The following is a 10,048-nucleotide window of genomic DNA, read 5'->3' on the forward strand; positions in this document are numbered from 1 at the left end:
ACATATATTACTTTTAGCACTTAAAGTCATTAGCAAAAAACATGCCCATAAATTAAATAATACAACAACTTAGTAAGTTAAAAGTATAAAAGAACTGTTTTCACTCATTAGATTTTATGTGTACAGAAAATTATATTTGCTTATTTTTAAACGCACTGAGATGATAATAATTTTAAGCAAGTTTTAGATTTGTTTTAAAATAAATATTGTTATAAGTATCTTCATTGTAATTTACCAAACACAGTAATTGTTTACCAGATCCGGTATTTTTTGCCAAGATTCAAATCACGAATTAATTTTCACTAAGTATTAGTTTTTGCTAAGTATTAGTTGTACGACCAATAAACAGGGTTGAAACAAAGTCAAGTAAATCAGGATAAACAAAAAAAATGGATTTTTTTGGAAAAAAGTCAGGAAATTTGTTATAAATATGCTCTTACAGAGAAAGGTTATCATTAATAAAAAATTCATTTTGCTTATGTTATTTTCTTTTAAAAACTACTTTTGCAATTCATCTTTTATTTTAGGATTTAGTTTTTGGATTAAAATAAAATCTTTATAGTCTTGCTTATGTATTTTTGTACCAGTTTTAATTGAGAATTTGATTTTAAAAATTCAGGATTTTTTTTCAGCTCGGCCTGTGGCAACCCTGAATAAACTAGTTTTGCCAAAAACAAAAGGATCTTTTAAAACAGATATTAAAGGATCACTAAAAGTAACAAAAATTTAAGCTTTACATTTTTACTAAAAAAGACAGTTAAAAATTTATCACTTAATGTCAATATTATAAAGTAAAAGTTTTAATGATCAAATATTTTCACCATTGAATTGGCAAAAAAATTATTCTAAATTCCAATTGGTAAGCATTATTATAGTTTATTGAACGACAAAATAATGGCGTTCAAAATATTTAGGAGTGCACGAAGAACCTTTCGGTTATCGAGTCGCACACCACAGATACCTTTTCAAGTACAATATTATCTTGTAGATGTTTATTTACAAAATTAACTTGAATAAAAGCGTTATAGATCATTAATAGGTTTAAACAAGTTTTCTAGAACAACCTGACCAAAGTCTCAAAAAGCATTAAAAACTTTGGCATTTAAAATTGTACAAGTTAAGTTCAGATTTGACAAAATTACAAAACTTTTACTAAAAATATGAAGTTCTGGCTTTTGATAATTCAGTTACCTAGACGGATCATTTAATATGTCTATGAAATTAAAAAATCTTATAAAGACAAAAAATCACTAACTTACTGAAGTCAGTTCTACGCTTTAAATAAAATTTGTTGCTTTAAAATCTATCAATTTCAATTTGCACTTATTTGAAAAGTTCCTTTAACTTAGATGTGCTTTATTTATTTTTACTTCTTTTTTAAAAACTAAAAAACGTGTTATACTTCCAGTAGTTAGAAAATACTTTGAATACTGCCGAAAGTTTACAGAGTAGAACTGAAAGTATTATATGTAAAATAAACTTAACTAAACTGTTTTGTTGTGTTTACTTAACGTTTTATAAACTTTTGTTAAGTAGTTTCTTTATATAAGAAGTGAATAACAACTTAATAATGTATGAAATATTAACACAACATTTTAATAAATGTTTTTAGAAATTTGAACTGATAACTCGTAAATAGTGGTCCAAATAAAAAATAAATTTTGTTTGTTTGATCAACTAAACTTGGTGATCAGCAGACCAACTAATAAATCTTTCACTAATTAAAAACAAATTGTTTATCTTATCTATAACAACAATTGTATAAAAATAACAATACAAAAGATTACTAAAACACTACACAGAACAACTGTTAGTGATAAAGATTTTTTTTACATTTCTTGCAAGCAAAAACATTTTTTTTTTTAAGTTACAAAATATTTATTTAAAGTATGACAAAGAGTTTAATAGAGTTAGATTTTATCAAGGTTTTGCTTCTTGATCTGTTCATCTTTTTTAATTTAGTGGTAATTTTTATAAATAATAAAACATTTATCCATATAAAAGTTTACAGAAAATGTTTTTCTTGTTAACCAGAAGTACTTAAACAAAGTTTTATTTTTTAATAATTACTGTAGCGACAAAAAAAATTAGTTATTTGTTTTTATAAACGAAACACTTTTTGTTTTATATTTTAAAATGTTATACAACACAAGCCTAAGTTTACAATACTAAAATTATTTTACCTTAGCTACAATTCATGCAGTAAAATCAGTATTAAATTTACAATCTAACTCACTTATAACCTTTTCAAAACTGATTATAGACTATTTTTTAAATTGAAACATAATTTTACTCAATTTCAAAAAAACAGATTCCATAGTATTACATATGTGTTAAAAATAAATATTTATAAATTAAATGACAAAAATCAATAAAGTAATATAGTTTTTTTAATAGAGCACAAGAGTGTATAAATACAAAATTTAAGTAAATTTTATTAGTTACTTAATAAAAATTGCTTCAAATAATAAAGCTAAAAGTAAGTTTGGTTTCTTATAAACTCTAAAAAACTATTTGTAAACTTTTCTGCAACAATTTTGCAGTCTATAGTTTATGTGAAGTTGTAAATGACATTTGAAACTTTACAGCTTTAAATCAGATCCAAACACTCATAAAAAAACTTAGCAATAATAAAACTAGCCAAATATTATAGAAGAAAAGTTTAATGTGTTGATTATAATTTTTCATAAAATTTTTGTTTTGATAAACACCAACTAAATTAAAGTGCTTCTTTTATACATGTTTCTAATATTATTGCTTAAACAACAAAATGGTATTTATATCTTTTTAGTAGACTATTTTAAAAGAACCTATAATACTTAACTGTAGCAAAAATAGTCTAAAATGTTAAAGTTTTTGTTGAATTTTAGTATTTTTGTTTCATGAAAATTTTGATTTTAATCATTGATTTTCTTACAATAAACCTCAATTTTTCGTTTTAAGCTTATATAAAAGTAGTTCTTTTCCTTAATTTTGTAGTTTTTTAAGTTTTTATTTTTTGATTTGTTTAATATTCCAGTTAACAAGCTGTATAATAAGATGTAAAACACTATTCATATCGAAATAGAAATACTAGAGGAACTTAATAAATTATACATACAAACTGTTAATAAAAATATTAATTAATTAAGTTAGTTTACAGTTATTTTGAGAAATTATTATCTTCAAGAATTTAATTCTTCTATGCTTACAAACTTACACAGAACGTTTAAATAATACTATTTGTATCCATTTTGTAATTTAGTATGCTTCTAGTTGTTAATCTGCAAAAATATTTTTAGGCTTTAGAGGACTGTAAAACTTGAAAAGCGAAATGTATTGTTTTGTTGTAATTCAAGTAATTACATACTCTTAAACGATTATTCCTAACCAAGGTTTATCCTATTCAAAGTCTTAAACAAAAATTTTATTCTCAAAGATTGTTACTTGTTATAATAAAAAGGACACAAGTATGAATACTTTTAAAAACGTTCTATAATTTTATTTTTTTTTAAGTACAAGTCAGTTTACTGGTGACAGTTTTATGCATTTATAAAACTAAAAGTGAAAATGAAACACAAAAAGAACTAAAACTTTCAAATTTGATAAAAAAAAACACATCTAGACAACCACCCAAATTAGTTTATTAGTTAAAAAATTTTTTATCATTAAAATTTTGAAAAGAAGACTTAAACTTTTTTAGTTTTCTTTTGTAACACACATTCTTGATAAAGGTATATAACGTTTGCTGAATGCATTAACAACCTTATAATTTTAAAAAAATGTTATACATTTAAACTTAAGACATTTCTAGTCAAGCCTTATTATCTACCTTTGCTTCACAAAACTTTCATGTTGTAGGTTAAAAAATTTAATAAGAGTACATATGTAAATGTTAAACTAGTTACACATGTATATAGATATATGAAATTTGAAACTATTTTGCTTTCTTATCATCCTATCTAATCTCCTACAATTTATTTACTACAATGTTCTCAATTACTGCTTTAAAAAACAGTATTTAAAAATTTGCTAAGTTAAAAAAAAATTGAAATTTATTATGCTTACTAGGCGAAATATAAATTCAAACTAAAGTATTATCCATCTTTAGCATTAGAGCTTTGGATTCAAATATCTTGAAAAACTTTTCGCTTGTCAAGTTTTTGCAATACTTTTAAAGTTTTCTTAAAACTTTCTTTTTTTTTTGTGTTTGTACATGTTTTTGTTGTCGTTTGGCCTTAATTTCTTGTGAATTTATTTTAAAACCAGAGAACTTACAAACAAAACTTTCATTTAATTAAGTTTGCACTAGTAAAGTTTTACTTTTTTTCACTTAATTTGTCAAAACTATACACAACTAAATATGTAAGAAAGTAGTTAATTTACAACAAAAACTCATTTTATAGAAAGTCTGTCTATTAGTGTAGGTCGTATTTTATGTAGCTTTGTTTTAAACCTTTGTAGATTTTGTTTTAAACAACTGTAAAATTATTAGTATATTTTATTCTTGTTAGTGTCTTTTAGAAGGTTTCTAGTATTGTTTATTTTAAACATTTCGCGTGAAAATTATACAGTGTAATGTATTTTTTTTAACAAAACCATCCAACAAAAAGATAGTAAAATAAAAGTAAAGTTTATAGAGTTTAAACATCTTTAATTTTACAGGGTTTATCTTTATTATTATCTTTTTTGCTGTGAAAACTAAATATATCCAATAAGTAAACACTATACAACATATAAGGCTAAAGGTTATTTAGTTTTTTATTCTTTACAATAATTTAAATTTGATACCTTAATTTAAATTGAATATAAAAATTTAGGGATATAATTAAACGTAATATATTAAACTAATATTTTATTGTTTTATATTTTTATACCTCTGAAAATTAATCAAAATTTTAAGCAAATCTTTTAAGTTAATTATGTAATATTATAATACTTCACTCAAATATGAATTTATAATGTTCAAAAAAAATTATGAACATAAAAGGTTTACATACTTATTTAGCTTGTCGATGTTTCTCACAAGCGACTATATATTAGTTTACAACTGTTTTATTTATATTTTTTAAAACTAAAAATAATCATTAAAACTTTGTTATATTTAATTTTTTTATTTAAATGAACAATTAAAAACAGTTAAAATACTAATTACTAAACAATTTAAAATTTGCATTAGTATTTAAAACACTTAAAAAGTTTACACAGTATATACCTTTAACTAAAATAATATACAAGACTTAAAGTATTCTATAATATCGTACATCATTAAAAACCAACTAAACAAATGTTAACACATATCCTATTTTTGGTACATTTTATTACAAAATCAAAAAATGAATGTAATCGAAGTCGTAACTAAACAAACATATATTTTCTTATAATTTAAAAGCAAACATAAGATTAAAACTACATAAATATTCAGAAACTTGGGTAATTTCAAATTTTTGAAAAAAATACTGTGTGCAAGGCAAAATTAAGACTTTTTAAAAATGAAACAAACAGCTATAAGTTTTTATCAGACTACCTAAGCAATCTATACAGTAAATAAAAATTACAAATTAGGGTTTATGATCAAAGTTTATAACTTTTTAAAGTAAACATTACTACAGGCTTTTAAAAACATATGATTATTATACATTTGTGGTTTACGATTAAGTTTATGGTCGTAAACTGAACAAAGTTTTTCATTTTAAATACAACTAGTTAAAAACTCTTTTGAAAGTAAACGAAGGATTGTAAAAAAACAAATTGAATTGTTGTAAAAATAAAAAACTTCAAGGTCAACTAAAACCGAAAAAAATTAAAATTTATTGTTTAAAAATGCGGTTGTTTAAAAATTATTGTTTAAAAGACTTATCGCACTGAAAGTATAATTAGGATAAAATGAAAGCTAAGTAGTCCATTTATTCTTTGTAAAATTTATTGTTTTTAAATGAAACTATAAATTTTAAGTATCTCATTTTATGTGTTTAGAAAAAACAATTTATAAAAAAATAAATTTTATAAACCAACATTAGTAATTTTTTATGATGCTGTAACCAAAAAATCGTGTATTGATTTAAGTGAAACATATTATAAAAACAAAATTTAATAAAAATATCAAACATATCAAAAACTATCAAATAATCTAGTTTAAACTAAAAATTCTAGAAACATATCATATTTACTTGTTTTTAATATAATCTTATTCAAGGTAACAGGCAATGAAAAAAATCAAGGCAGAAAACTAAAAACTTTTGTATAATTAATGCTTTGCAAAATTACATTCATAATCATTTTATAACATATTTTTATAAACTACTTACTCAGTTTTTAACACTAGATGTAAAAGTTTTAATCCTTGAAATTGAGATTCAATCAGGTCAAACTCTAATTTCGAAAACATTGCAGTAAAATAATTTGCTCTGGACAAGACTCTAAAAGGTATCATTGGTGTACAACTCGATCAGGTCCTAGGGCCAAATATTTTGAGCGTTTTTTGTCGTTCAAATAACTATTTGTATAACTAACTCTTAAACTCTGAGTATCAATTGTCTATCTGACATTTAATTGTAAAAAGAAGTTTTTAAAGACTTTATCTTGTCAGACCAAGATGTCCTGGTGGGATTTTTTCTTTCGTTGACTTGTGATGCGTTCGAACTACCACCGACTGTTTCATTTAAAAAATTTAAGCTCACATGTGATTGTTTTCCTTTTGGTATTTTATCTTCAACTTGTTGTGTTCTTACGACTTGTGGGCTATTAGAACTGACTCTATTTACTTTTTCCTTGTCTATGTTTATAGTTTGGGTGCATTTATCTTCTCCTTTCTTGTTTATTACTTTTTCCAAGTTGAAAATTTTTAGTTTTAGTTCTTTGTTGCTTCTTTTCAAAGAATTTGTAGTATTTGTTTGTTGACAAACCTTTAAATATAAACTTTCGTTCTGCTTTCTTAAATATTTGTTCTCTTTGCTAGAAGATTGTCGTTTTCTGTCTAAGCTGTTTATTTTGGAGTCTTTGGATTCTTTTAAGGATGAAATTTCTTCATTTGCTTTTTGCAGTTTTTCATTAGCTATAGTGAGATCACAGTACACCTCACAATATCTTTTTTCTAAGGACTTATTTCTTTCTGTAACTTCATAAATTTCTTTTGATTTGTTTTTTGACTCTTTTTTTGTTCTCTCTAGATGATCTGTAAGCTGTAATATTATTTTGTCATACTCTTCATTTTTTCTTTTGTTAGTTTTTTTTAAATCTTCTACTTCTTTTTTAATACTAGTAACAAACAATTCTGCCCTTTCCACTATATTTGAATATCCATCTTTAAAACTAACTTTTGATGTAGATTGTTGAGAATTTACAGGTTTTGCTGCTGAATTGAAGTCTTTTTCTGAATTTGCAGATTCAGTTTTTATGAACTCACTTTTTCCTATACAAAAAAGTTTAGTTTCAAACATAATCAAGATAAAAAGTACTTAATTTAATCTATTTTCTACAGCTAGCAGTTTTAAATTTAACTATAAAAAATCCAAGTTTGTAAAACAACTTTTTTATAAAACATACAAACTTGAATTATTTTAAAGAAGCTGATACTGAAATAAGTTAATTTCTTAGCTAATTACATACAGACTAACTTTTTTTTCTTGTACTAATAACAGAAAAGGTTTTAGTTGTGTAACTTAAAAACGTACTAGCACCTTTATTTTTGAAGTTAGCTTGGTCAATATGAGATTTTCCACCAACACATACAGAATCGCTTGTCATTTTACCAACTATTATGTTGTTGTGTATTATTGGTGGCATGTTTCTATAAGATAAAACTTTTTATATAAATTGAAAACTTTACTAGCAAGCAATTAGCATTTGTAGAAATAAAAACTGTATAACTTTACAAAACAAATTATTTTTGGTGTTTGTTTTATTAACAAAATAAAGAATAAAATACTCAATAAAAAATTATTTTAGTATAAACTTTTCAAAAGCAACTAAGTAACAACTTTTATTGAAGTTTAAGTTTAGAAAAAAGTTTTTTTTTTTTTCCTCGGAAATAGAGTATGTTCTGAAGATTTTTGAAGCTATAACATTTAAAAATTTTGGTATTAAATTTTGTTTTTGAGATATAAGTTTTATCAATTTATTTAGCAAAAAAATGACCAACATTTGGTTTTAGTGTTACTATAAAGTTGTTATATAGTTCAATTGCTAAAAAGCTAATTTCGAAGGTTTCAAACTTTAAAAACCTAAAATAGTTTAACAACTTTAAATCACGCCTAAAGTTTTTACTGTTTATAAAGTTAAATTTGAAAATAACTATACATATAAACATTTTGTTAATACTAATTATCTTTTTTTTCAATTAATTTAAATAGTTTTTGTATTTTTCAAAGCAACTTACTTATTTTTTTCTTTGTGCTTATTATTGTACATTCTTCTCAAGTTTTACTCAACATGGAAAACAAATTTAATCTTACAAAAAATCTGATAAATTTGGTTGTACTACATCTTGAAACATATTGTTTATAGTTTTACAAAACCAGCCTTAAGAAAAAGTTCGAAAGTTTTGTAAAATTATTAGGTTTAAACAATGAATCCTTATTAAACTTTAACAACATATTTTTTTTTGATATAAATAAACCTTAAACAAACGAGTTACAATAAAAAGATTATTTTACTTTTTAAATGCTAAAAATATAACTAATAATAAAAATTAAAACATACAAAATTTATTACAAACTCTGTCAGATAAGTATAACAAGTGTTTTTGAACTAAATATGCTACTAAACAAATTAAATGTTAAATGTTTGTTTAAATACTTGTTAATCGCTTAAACTTCGCCTTAGAAATTGTTTGTTTACTTTTCGTGTGCTGTATCACTTATTTGAACTTTTTATAGCCTTAAAAATTCTTAGTGTTTAGTTTTAAGGACTTGATAGTCTTTTAGTTTTTTTATTTTTTAACATTATTGACGCCTTTTAGTTACTTTTACGTAGTCATTTTCTTAACAGAAAAACGAAGCTAAAGTTTTAAAACTGAAAACATTTTTTATTCTTCTGTATTGTTTAATTGAACTTTTTTTTGTAGCGTTTAGGTTTATTAAACAGATTACACAGCCCTTTTGGGTGTAATCTTTTAATAATTCTACTTTAACAATGTATTTTATTACCTTGTTAAAGTCATTTTTATTAGTTTATTGTAAAAACTGTAAAAAGCATTTTTTAAAAATGTTGTAAAAAGCGTCTCTATTATAAATTAACTAAAGTAAATTATCTAAAGCACTAATATCAAACAATTAAATTGTAAAAACTTCGTTTTTTGTTATTTACGTTCATAACTTAATCAAAGCACTAGATATGTTAAGTCACTAAAAGAAAAATTATTTGTAAAACTTCTTAGATAGTAAAATTGAATTAATTAAATATTGTTAAAAAGATTTTCAATACTTTATAACAAAGTTTTTTAATATAAGTATATCTCAGCACTTGACGTTATTTTTTTTCTCAAGTTTAAAGTACTTATCTACCGGCTCTGGATCAAAAGTCTGGTAGGTCAAAACCAAAACTTTTTAGGAAACCCCCGAAATCAAAGCTACTTATCACTTCTTCAGGCAGAGATGCCATTTTGACAAAGTTTCTTTACCTTGTACTATGTTTGACTTAATTCATCAAAACTGAACGAGTATTAATCTACTGTAAAAACTTATAGTTAAAACTTCTGGTTTACAAAAATCAAGATCCAAAGCAAGTATGTTATAACGATGGACCTACTTCAAGTTGCTTTAAACATTTAACTTTATTTGTTTTACCTAAGTAACTACTTTCAAAGCTAGAAGTAATTTAAGCAAGTTGATCTATTAGAACAGGGGTCGGCAAACTGCGGCCCGCGCGCCAAATGCGGCCCTAAAAGCCAAAATATGCGGCCCGCGAGGTACAATTTAGCTAAAAACACTCTTTTTTATACATATAAAAAAGGTATTGCAATAAATACTTACAATTAGGCTGTTAATTTAATAGTTACTATTTAATAGTGCTATTTTACTGCTTATTTTGTAATATTTTTGTTTAGAATTGTAATTGTCTACTATTTACT

The sequence above is a fragment of the Thalia democratica genome, chromosome 5 (genome assembly GCF_965202585.1).
Source record: "Thalia democratica chromosome 5, ktThaDemo2.hap1.1, whole genome shotgun sequence".
Taxonomy (NCBI): domain Eukaryota; kingdom Metazoa; phylum Chordata; class Thaliacea; order Salpida; family Salpidae; genus Thalia; species Thalia democratica.